Raw genomic sequence first — 10,282 nt, 5'->3', positions numbered from 1 at the left:
ACCATTATCCCACACCCTTAATAACCATTCCCACTCCTTCTTCCCAGGTTTCTGTTTGTACATATTAGAAAAATCAAGCAGTTCTTTTGGAGTATAGTGTACCTCCTCTTGGGTCACACTTTGTACTTCACCTTTTGGGCTCACTGTGACTTAAGTCTAGTTATAGGATTAGAAGCCAAAATTGGTGGTGGGGCTGTGTTTTGAGAACATTCAGCATTGTCTTGTAAGGCATCTGCCTCAGGTAATGCTCCAGGCAATGATTCAGATAAAGGCTCTTTAGACACAGCTGGGTTAATCTCATCAGATGGAGGTGGAGGGACTAACGGTTTTACTGGGGAGGGTGGTTTAGCCGATAAAGATAGAGTAATCGCTCCAAATGGGAGTGAGAGGGCTGGTTCTGCTGGCAGGAGTGATTCAACAGAATTTAGGTGCTCAATGTCTCCAGCTTCCTGATTATCTGCCCTTAGGTCCCCATCCCATGAATCAGGATCCCATTGCTTCCCAATCAATGCCCTCACTTTAACTTCAGATACCATTCGAGATTGGGAATTCAGTTGGTGTTGTAATTCAGCCATTTTTATGACAAGACTCTTAGTTTGGTTTTCAGCAATATCAGCTCTGTTACTATAAGAAATAAGGTTTTCTTTCAAGGCACAAGTGGAAACTTTTAGGTGGTTTATGCAGCACTTGAGCTTTGACTCTGAAGCTCTGAACTCATCTCTTTCTTTCACCACTGTGTCTAGCAAAAGTAGGACCAACCAACCAGCTTCCTTATACTTCTAGTTATGACAAAATTGTAGAAAGATATTAAACATTCCATCACCCAGAGCCTCGCTTCTCACCAATACCTGATCTATTGGTGGTGATATTCTGCATATTTCTATTGCCACCTCACTCCGTGGATTAGCAGTGCCCTGTTTACTACTGGAAGCAGAATCATCAACATCTTTAAGACCAACCATCCCTGAGAACCAATTTAGAAAACTCATCCTTACAATTTTGTTTCTCTAGAACCACTCTCAGTACCAAATGTCTTAGGCTGGGTTCTCTAGAGAAGCAAAACCAGTAAAGCATATAGATATATATAGAGAGAGATTTATATCAAGGAAATTGCTCACGTGGTTGTAGAAGCTGGAACATCCCAAGTCTGAGGGTCAGGCTGAAGGCTTCTACTGATTCACGTAGCTGCAGGGTTGATGAACCCAAGATCAGCAGGTCAGAGAGCACGGCTCTGGCTCACGGGCTGCAAAGATCGATGAATCCCAAAATCAGCAGACAAGATGGCAGGTAAGCTGCTAGCTCAAGTCCCAAGAACTGGAGGTCAGACAAACAGGAGCCAGCTGCAGGATTCAGAGCAAGCAAAAGCCCTTGAGCCTTGCCAGAAAGTCTATGTTCAATGTAGGCCACACCCCCAAGGAAACTCCCTTTCAGCTGATTGGCTATTCACAGCAGTTCCCATCATGGAGTTGATCACATTATATCAGATCTCATCACGGAAATGATTACATCATTATTCGACTGCCAAACTATATCATAACTGCCAAACCACTGAGAATCATGGCCCAGCCAAGTTGACACACAACCTTAATGATGACACCATTGGTTCTTGAACATATGCTACCTCCTGAAATGGTTTGAATGTCGACCAATTCTTTTTGGTAGAGTGACCCTGTGTATTCCTTCCATCTTCTTTTCATGCTTCCTGTGTCATTCAGTATTTTTCCCATAGAATCCTTCAATATTGCTACTGAAGGCTTGAATTTTTTCTTCAATTCTTTCAGCTTGAGAAATGCCAAGCATGTTCTTCCCTTTTGGTTTTCTAACTCCAGGTCTTTGCACATTTCATTGTAATACTTTACTTTGTCTTCCTGAGCCTCCCTCTGAAATCTTCTGTTCAGGTCTTTTACTTCATCATTTCTTCCATTCACGTTAGCTACTCTATGTTCAAGAGCAAGTTTCAGGGTCTCTTTTGACATCCTTGTGGTCTTTTCTTTCTTTCCTGTCTTTTTAATGACCTTTTGCTTTCTTCCTGTATGATATCATTGATGTCATTCCCAACTCATCTGCTGTCCAGTATTAGTGTTTGTCATGGATTGAACTGTGTCCCCCCAAAATATGTGTCAACTTGGTTAGGCTATGATTCCCAGTATTGTGTGATTGTCCTCCATTTTGTGATTGATATAATTTTCCTGCATGTTGGAAATCCTAATCTCTGTGGTTAATGAGGCAAGATTGGATTATGTTGAAGATGATTAGGGTAGGATGTAACACCCTGGCTCAGGTCAGATCCCTGATCCAATGTAAAGGGAGTTTCCCTGGGGTGTGGCCTGCACCACCTTTTATCTTACAAGAGATAAAAGGAAAGGGAAGTGAGTAGAGAGTGGGGGACCTCATACCACCAAGAAAGTAGCATCAGGAGCAGAGCTCATCCTTTGGACCCGGGGTTCCTGTGCAGAGAAGCTCCTAGTCCATGGGAAGATTGATGACATGCCCCTTCCTCCAGAGCCGACAGAGAAAGCCTTACCCTGGAGCTGACACCCTGAATTTGGACTTCTAGCCTACTAGACTGTGAGAGAGTAAACTTCTGTTTGTTAAAGCCATTCACTTGTGGTATTTTCTGTTATAGCAGCACTAGATAACCAAGAATGTTCAATGAGTCAAATCTACTCTTGAGATGGTCTCTAAATTCAGGTGAGATATACTCAAGGTTGTACTTTGGCTCTCGTGAACTTGTTTTAATTTTCTTCAGCTTCATCTTGAACTTTCATATAGCAATTGATGGTCTGTTCTGCAGTCAGCCCCTGGTCTTTTCCTGTCTTTCCACAGATGTAGTCCATTTGATTCCCGTGTATTCTCTCTGGCGAGATCCACCTGTATAGCTGCCATTTACGTTGTTGAAAAAAGGTATTTCCAATGTATAGGTCGTTGCAAAATTCTATCATGCAATCTCCAGCATCGTTTCTGTCACCAAGGACATATATTTCAACTACTGATCCTTCTTCTCTGTTTCCAACTTTTGCATTCCAATCACCAGTAATTATCAGTGGGTCTTGATGGCATGTTTGATCAATTTCAGACTGCAGAAGTTGGTAAAAATCTTCAATTTCTTCATCTTTAGCCTTAGTGGTTGGTGCGTAAATTTGAATAATAGTCATGTTATCTGTTCTTCTTTGTAGTTGTATGGATATTATCCTATCACTGATAGCATTGTACTTCAGGATAGATCTGTAAATGTTCTTTTTGACAGTGAACGGGACGCAGTTCCTCTTCAATTTGTCATTCCCAGCATAGTAGACGTATGATTGTCTGATTCAAAGTGGTCAATACCAGTACATTTCAGCTCACTAATGCCTAGGATATCGATCTTCAAGCATTCCATTTCATTCTTGACAACTTTCAATTTTCCTAGATTCATACTTTGTACATTCCATGTTCCAATTATTAATAGATGTTTGCAGCTTTTCCTTCTCATTTTGAGTTGTGCCACAACAGCAAATGAAGGCCCTGAAAACTTTACTCCAACCACATCATTAAGGTCAACTCTACTTTGAGAAGGCAGCTCTTCCCCAGTCATTTTTTTTTAGTGCCTTCCAACCCGAGGGGCTTATCTTCTGGCACTATATCAGACAATGTTCTGCTGCTATTCATAAGGTTTTCACTGGCTAATTTTTTTTCAGAAGTAGACCACCAGGTCCTTCTTCCCAGTCTTAGTCTGGAAGCTCAGCTGAAACTTGTCCACCTTTGATGACCCTGCTGGCATTTTAAATACTGGTGTCATAGCTTCCAGCATCACACCAACACACAAGCCACCACAATAGAGACAAACTGACAAATGAGTGGTGGAAGCATTAGCTAGCAAAAAGGTGAGGGAACAGTGTTCCAAGTGTGGTGAATAGCTTGTGTGACTAGCAAGAGGGAGTTTGGTAGGTTCCAGGCAAGGAAAGGAGGTCAGTGGATTTTGGATTGGGGAGGTACAATAAAGGTGGGAAGCTGGAAAAGTGGGCAGGAAGCCAAGCAATCCCAGCCTCTAGGCCGTGGTAAGGAGTTTTCATTTGATCCTAGGATGACCCCAAAGGGCCAAACTTGCTGTTATTCCCACGGTTTATCAGCATATTAGAATTCAACTGTCATTGCCTGATGCAGGGTCCAGCTCAAGAGGTTTGGCTCAGAGCAGGCTTGTAGAACATTCTGGAATTTGAGACCTGTCAGATCCCTTGGAGGGTATTTAAGCCCAAACTCTCATTGTCCAGATGGGAACATTGAGGCCTGGAGAGGAAAAAGACTTGTTCAGAGTCACAAAGCAAACAGAGTTATCATGGTTGGAACTAGAGCCCAGTTTAAGAAGCCATCCAGTGCCATAAGCCTCTGAGGAAGTTTGAAGGTGGGCTTTTTCTTGGAGGTACCATATCCTCCTCCTCTCAGGGGCAGCCAGAAGAGTGTTTACAGCTTTTTATTGCCTCTTTGCACTTTCCCTAGTATTTCTCTTTTCAAAAGAACACATTTCCCTCAGCTCCCCATTTGCTTATCCTCCACACTTTGATTGCAAATGCAGCAGCCAGGGGCAGAGCTTGGATCCCAGGAAGGGCCAAATGGAGCTATTCCCTTGCCAGATATTGATGTATCTTCCAAATTCACTGTAGCTGCTGCCTTTGTCACTCCCCCAATCATGTTCTGTGGCCCATACTCTCCCAACTGACATGGCCACGGCACTTCCCTGCCCAGGCAGGCCTCACCACACACAGACTGGCAGAGATGGCATGGGCTTCAAACATCTTCTAGTACAACCTCTCCATTGCAGAGATGAGAACAGTAAGGCCCAGAGGGAGGAAGGGATCCACCCAGGGTCAGGTCAGAGTTCTTGCCTGTGAACTAACAGTGTGCCCCAGCCTTTGGACCCTGCCCTTGCCATCTCCCCATACCACCAGCTGGCTCTTTTCTCTACCTGTCGGTGGAAGCACAAATGTGCTGAGGGGAGAGGGGAAACCCTTGGAAAGAGAGTGGCCAGCATTCCCTGAGCAGGGACTGAAGGTAGGGATAAGGGGAAATGGCTTCTCTGCCTCTCTAACTTAGCCTGTTTCCTACTCCAGCTAGACCTCTCAAACCACTCCATACAGGGGCCATAAGATGCCTAAGCACAGGGCAGGAGCCCAGCCTGGGATCCAGTAAGCTGCTCTAGGCTTCCACCAGGAACTCCCTACCTGGAAGGACTTCCCTTTTAGGCAGCAACTGAGGTCACCACATTCCTCTCACCTCAGGCCTAGAAGTAGCCTGGTGCAGTAGGGAAAGCATGGCTTTGGAGTCCTTTGGAGTCCTGGGTCCAAATTCTAGCTCTGCTACCTCTAGCTGAGTAGCTTTGAACAAATCCCTTAACATCTCTGAGCCTCAGCTTCTCCCTCTGGACATAAGAGTTGCTACCTCACAAGGCTGCTCTGAAGATTAAACAGAAGAATGAATACAAAGTAACTGGCATATAATACATGTTTGACAAATGTTAGTCCCCTCTCCACGATCTTGGCTTGCCCTTCCAGCCTTGCTCCCAGCAAGCTCTGTGCCCTAATTCCTGCCAGAGATCCTTGGGGTGAGTCTGGGACCGGATTTTGGCAAGAGCTTCCCATCTATAGGAAGAAGAGAGAAGGGAGCTGTGTACCACTGTAGATATCCCTAATCTTTGAAACTCAGCAGGAGACACCCAATGGGAAGCCAAGCCAGGGGAAAAGATAGAGAGAGGAAGATGGGAGGGAGGGAAGAAGCGGCAGGTGGCTTCAGGGCCTCTGAGAAGTCAGGGCATAGGGGAGAGGAACTGGGAAGCATGAGGGCCCATCCAGCTGGACGAGAGGGCTGGGAGAGACAAAGAAGGAGGTCTTGGGGCTGCAGGCTGCTTGAAGCTCTCTCAATGGCAGTTTATTCTAGGGGCACAGGGTCTCTGTCTCTTCAGACTTACCCAGACTCCAGCAGGGGAGTGAACAGACCATGGGGACTGAGTCCAGCCTCATTCAGCTCCAGATCCTTGGTGCTTTCATATCCCTGCTGTGTCCCCACTACCTTGAGATAGCTCAGAGTTCCTTGCCTTCATTCTCTACCTCCTCACAAACCAAACCCCAGGCCCCACCCCTACATCCTACACCACCATGTTCCCTTTTGATTCATTATTTTCTGTAACCCGGAGGCTCCCAAAATGTCTCTCAGAGTTGAATTTGTAGCTGGGATCAGGGCTCCATTTGTGACCAAGTTCAGGGCTCAGTCTGTGACCGGAGTTTATAAGGTTCTTCTGTTGCAAGCAACAGAATTCAACTCTGGCTGACTTGGGCAAAAAATAAGACTGTGTTTGAAAAATAATTGGGCTGGCTTTCAGAATTGATTGAGGTGAACAAGACTCAGCTCCAATCCTCCCAGTTTCTGTGTCTCTCCTTTTGAGTTTCAAACTCCTGGCAGAGGAGTCCAACTGGCCCAGCATGGATGAGGAATGTCTGCTCCAAGATGAGGCAGTTTAGCCAAGGTGCAGGGCCACACATTGCTGGTGGAAATGTGTAGGGCCTCAGCCTTTTGGAAAGCAACCTAGTACCATATATTAAAATTCAAAAGATACATGCCATTCGACCCAGCAATCCTACTTCTACGACATTATTCCATGAGAATACAAGTTCTGGCATTAACAACCTATGTGTACAAAGATGTGTGTTGCAGCATTGTTCATAGTGTTTAAAAAAAACCCTGAAAATAATAATTACCTGTAGGTTAATGACTGAATAGATTATGGCACATCCACATCATGAAATATTAAACAGCCATTAAAGATTAGTAATTAGAACTATGCCAGTTGATTTCCAAGGGGTATTATTGAGTGGGGAGCCCTGGTGGCACACTGTTTAAGAGCTTGGCTGCTAACCAAAAGGTCGACAGTTCAAATCCACCAGCTGCTCCTTGGAAACCCTATGGTGCAGTTCTACTCTGTCCTAAAGGGTTGCTATGAATGGGAATCGACTCGAAGGCAATGGGTTTGGTTTTAGTTTATTATTGAGTGAGAAAAGCAAGAAACTGAGAAGCATATATATGATCCCATTTTAATAAAGAAGGACAAATAAAAACCCACATATGTATGGCAGATGTATATACACATACATATAACTACACATACCAAAACAAAAAACCAAACCCATTGCCATCGAGTCGATTCAAACTCATAGCACCCTATAGGACAGCGTAGAACTGCCCCGTAGGCTTTCCAAGGCTGTAATCTTTCTGGAAGCAGACTGCCACATCTTTTTCTTACGGTGCAGCTGGTGGGTTCAAACTGCTGACCTTTCAGTTAGCCGCCAAGCGCTTAACCACTGTGCCACCAGGGCTCTTAAATATATATATGTCCATATATGATTATACAATTGCGAAGAAAATATGGATTAACAAATATCAGGTTATTGATATAGGTTATGAGGAACAATCATGTAAGCAAAGGAGGGAGACAAGTAAAAACAGGAAGAAAAAAGTCTCTTAATTTTTAAAAGCATGCACATTGGATTCCTCTTATGAGTTTGTCTGAAACTATATAGAGATTTGTGTGTAATTCTTGTGTAGATAAATTCCTAGGGGTAGACTTTCTGGGTCAAAAAGTATGTGCATTAGTAATCTTGATATATATTGCCAACTTACCTACTACTGAGGGTCTGCCAATTTACCTTCTTACCAGCACTGTATGAGAGTTCGTATTGCTCCACGCTCGCGATAATACAGTGTGTTATCAACTTTCCTATTGGTCAGTCTGATGGGTGAAAATGGTATCTCATTGTATTATTATGAGTGAACTTCAGCATCTTCTCATGTGTTTAAGTGCCATTTGTATTTCCTTCCCAATAACCTTAACCTTTTTATTTTAAATACTTTTATAGTTTCATATTTACATATAAAGAAAACACCAACTAGGAGATGATATTTGCAACTATACAAATATAATTGACATTTGGTACCTAGAATATATAAAGAATTCATAAAAAGCAAGAATAATAAGAAAAGCAAATCCATTAAAAAATGAACAAAGGATATGAATAAACAATTAAGAGAAGAAGAACTCTAAATGGTCGACAAATTTGAAAAGACTCTTCTAGTAATTTAGGGAAAAGCAAATTCAAACAACAGTGTTCCTTACTTATCAGATTGGCAATAATTTTAAAATCTGAATTTATCAAGAGTGTTGGGAATGTGAGGAAACAAATTGATGCAAATAAATTGCAGTTGGGAATGTGAATTGGTACAACCACTTTGGAAGGTAAATTAACAATATCTATTAAAGTTGAAAATGCTCCTACTCCCCTCTCCCATGATCCCCACATTCTGACATTCATGTCCTTGTGCAACCCTCTCCTCCTGAGTGTGGACTATACATAGAGATTCACTTTTTTTTTCTTTAAATTTTTTTATTTTGTTGTTGTTGTTGAGAATATATACAACAAAATGGGTAGGGGAACCATTTACTGTCATTGATTACATTCTTGAGTTGTGCAACCATTCTCACTCTCCTTTTCTGAATTGTTCCTCCCTCATTTAACATAAACTCACTGCCTCTTAGGATTCCCATCCAATCTTTCGAGTTGCTGTTTTCAGTTTGATCGAATATAGATAGTTCTTAAAAGCGAATAATGCTCAAGACAGACATTTTTACTAGTTAAGCTAAACTATTGTTCGGTTTTAAGGCGATTCACTTTTAATAAATAGAATATGGCAAAAGTGATGGGGTGAAATGATATAGCTGCTGGGAAAAACAGTTCAGCAGTTCCTCAAAAAGTTAAACATAGAACTACTATATGACCCAGCTATCTCAACCCTAGACATATACCCAGAAGGAGTGAAAGCAGGAACCCACACAGACTTGTACACCAATGTTCATTGTAACACTTTTTAAAATAGACAAAAGGCGGAAACAACCAAAATGTCCATCAACAGATGAATGGATAAACAAAATGTGGTACATAGATACAATGGAATATTACTCAGCCATAAGAGAAATGAAGTCCTGATACAAGCTACAACATGGATGGACCTTGAAAACATCATGCTGAGCGAAATAAGTCAGTCATAAAAGGACAAATACTGTATGATCTCTCTTATATGAAATAAGCAAATATATAGAAATCAAAGATTATTAGTGGCTACCAGGGGTGGGAGGGAAGGGAAAAAGTAGAGTTTTTGCTTAGGGGGCATTGAGTTTATGTCAACAGCGGTGGAATACTTTGGAAAAAAAGTAGCAAGAATAGTTGCACAACTTGAAGAATGTAATCAGTGTCACTGAGTTGTACACGTAGAATTTATTGAGTTGGTGTATGTTTTGCTATGTATACTTTCACCACAATTAAAAAAGAGACGTGATAGGATGTCATTTCCGAAATTAGGTTATAAAAGACTGTGGGCTTCTGTCTTAGGGCCTCTGCTCCCCTCTCTCTCACCAGCTGCCTTGTTGTGAGGCAGGAAGCCAATGCAGAGGCACAAGGCACAAGGAACCATGCACTAGGATGCTCTTTGAATACTTTCATATAATAGCACAAAACAGAAACAATCCAAGTAGGGGGAGAGATAAATAACTTGGATAGTTTATACAATGGAAATCCATACAATAATATTGGGTAAATCATACAATAGTATTCAGCAGTTAAAATGATGAGCTTGACTGACATGTATCAAAAATGCTGTATCTCCAAAAAAATAATATTGAGTGAAAAAAATATATTTCAAGATGATATATTTATTATGATGCCATTTATGTAAATTAAAACACACAAAACAACAGTGCATTTTGCCTACTGTTATGTACATATGTAGAAAAAGGAAAAAACATAGATTAGGAAACACATCAACTTCTAAATAGTGCTTATTTGGGAGAAAGAAGTAAGGTGAATAGGATAAAATGAGGGTGTCAGGTGTAATATTGTGTTTCAAAAAAAGAAGGACCTGAAGATCTGAAAAAAATAAAATTTGTACATTTCTGTATGTTTTAAATATTTAAAAATATTTTTAATAAAAGAAAATGTATCTTCTCAAGTACAAAAATACATATACATTAGATCAGGTTTATTGTGTTGTTCAATCTTTTTATATCCTTATTTATTTTTCAGTCTATTAGATCCATCAAAGTGGTTAAAGTGATCGACTGCTAACCAAAAGGTTGGTGATTCAAAACCACCAGTGGATCCTCAGGAGAAAGATGTGGCAGTGTGCTTCCACAGAGATTTACAGCCTTGGAAACCCTATGGGGCGGTTCTACTCTGTCCTGTAGGGTCGCTCTCAGTCAGAATCA

Source organism: Trichechus manatus, unplaced genomic scaffold (genome assembly GCF_000243295.1).
Source record: "Trichechus manatus latirostris isolate Lorelei unplaced genomic scaffold, TriManLat1.0 scaffold00070, whole genome shotgun sequence".
In the NCBI taxonomy this organism is placed as follows: domain Eukaryota; kingdom Metazoa; phylum Chordata; class Mammalia; order Sirenia; family Trichechidae; genus Trichechus; species Trichechus manatus.
This window is presented reverse-complemented; position numbering follows the sequence as displayed.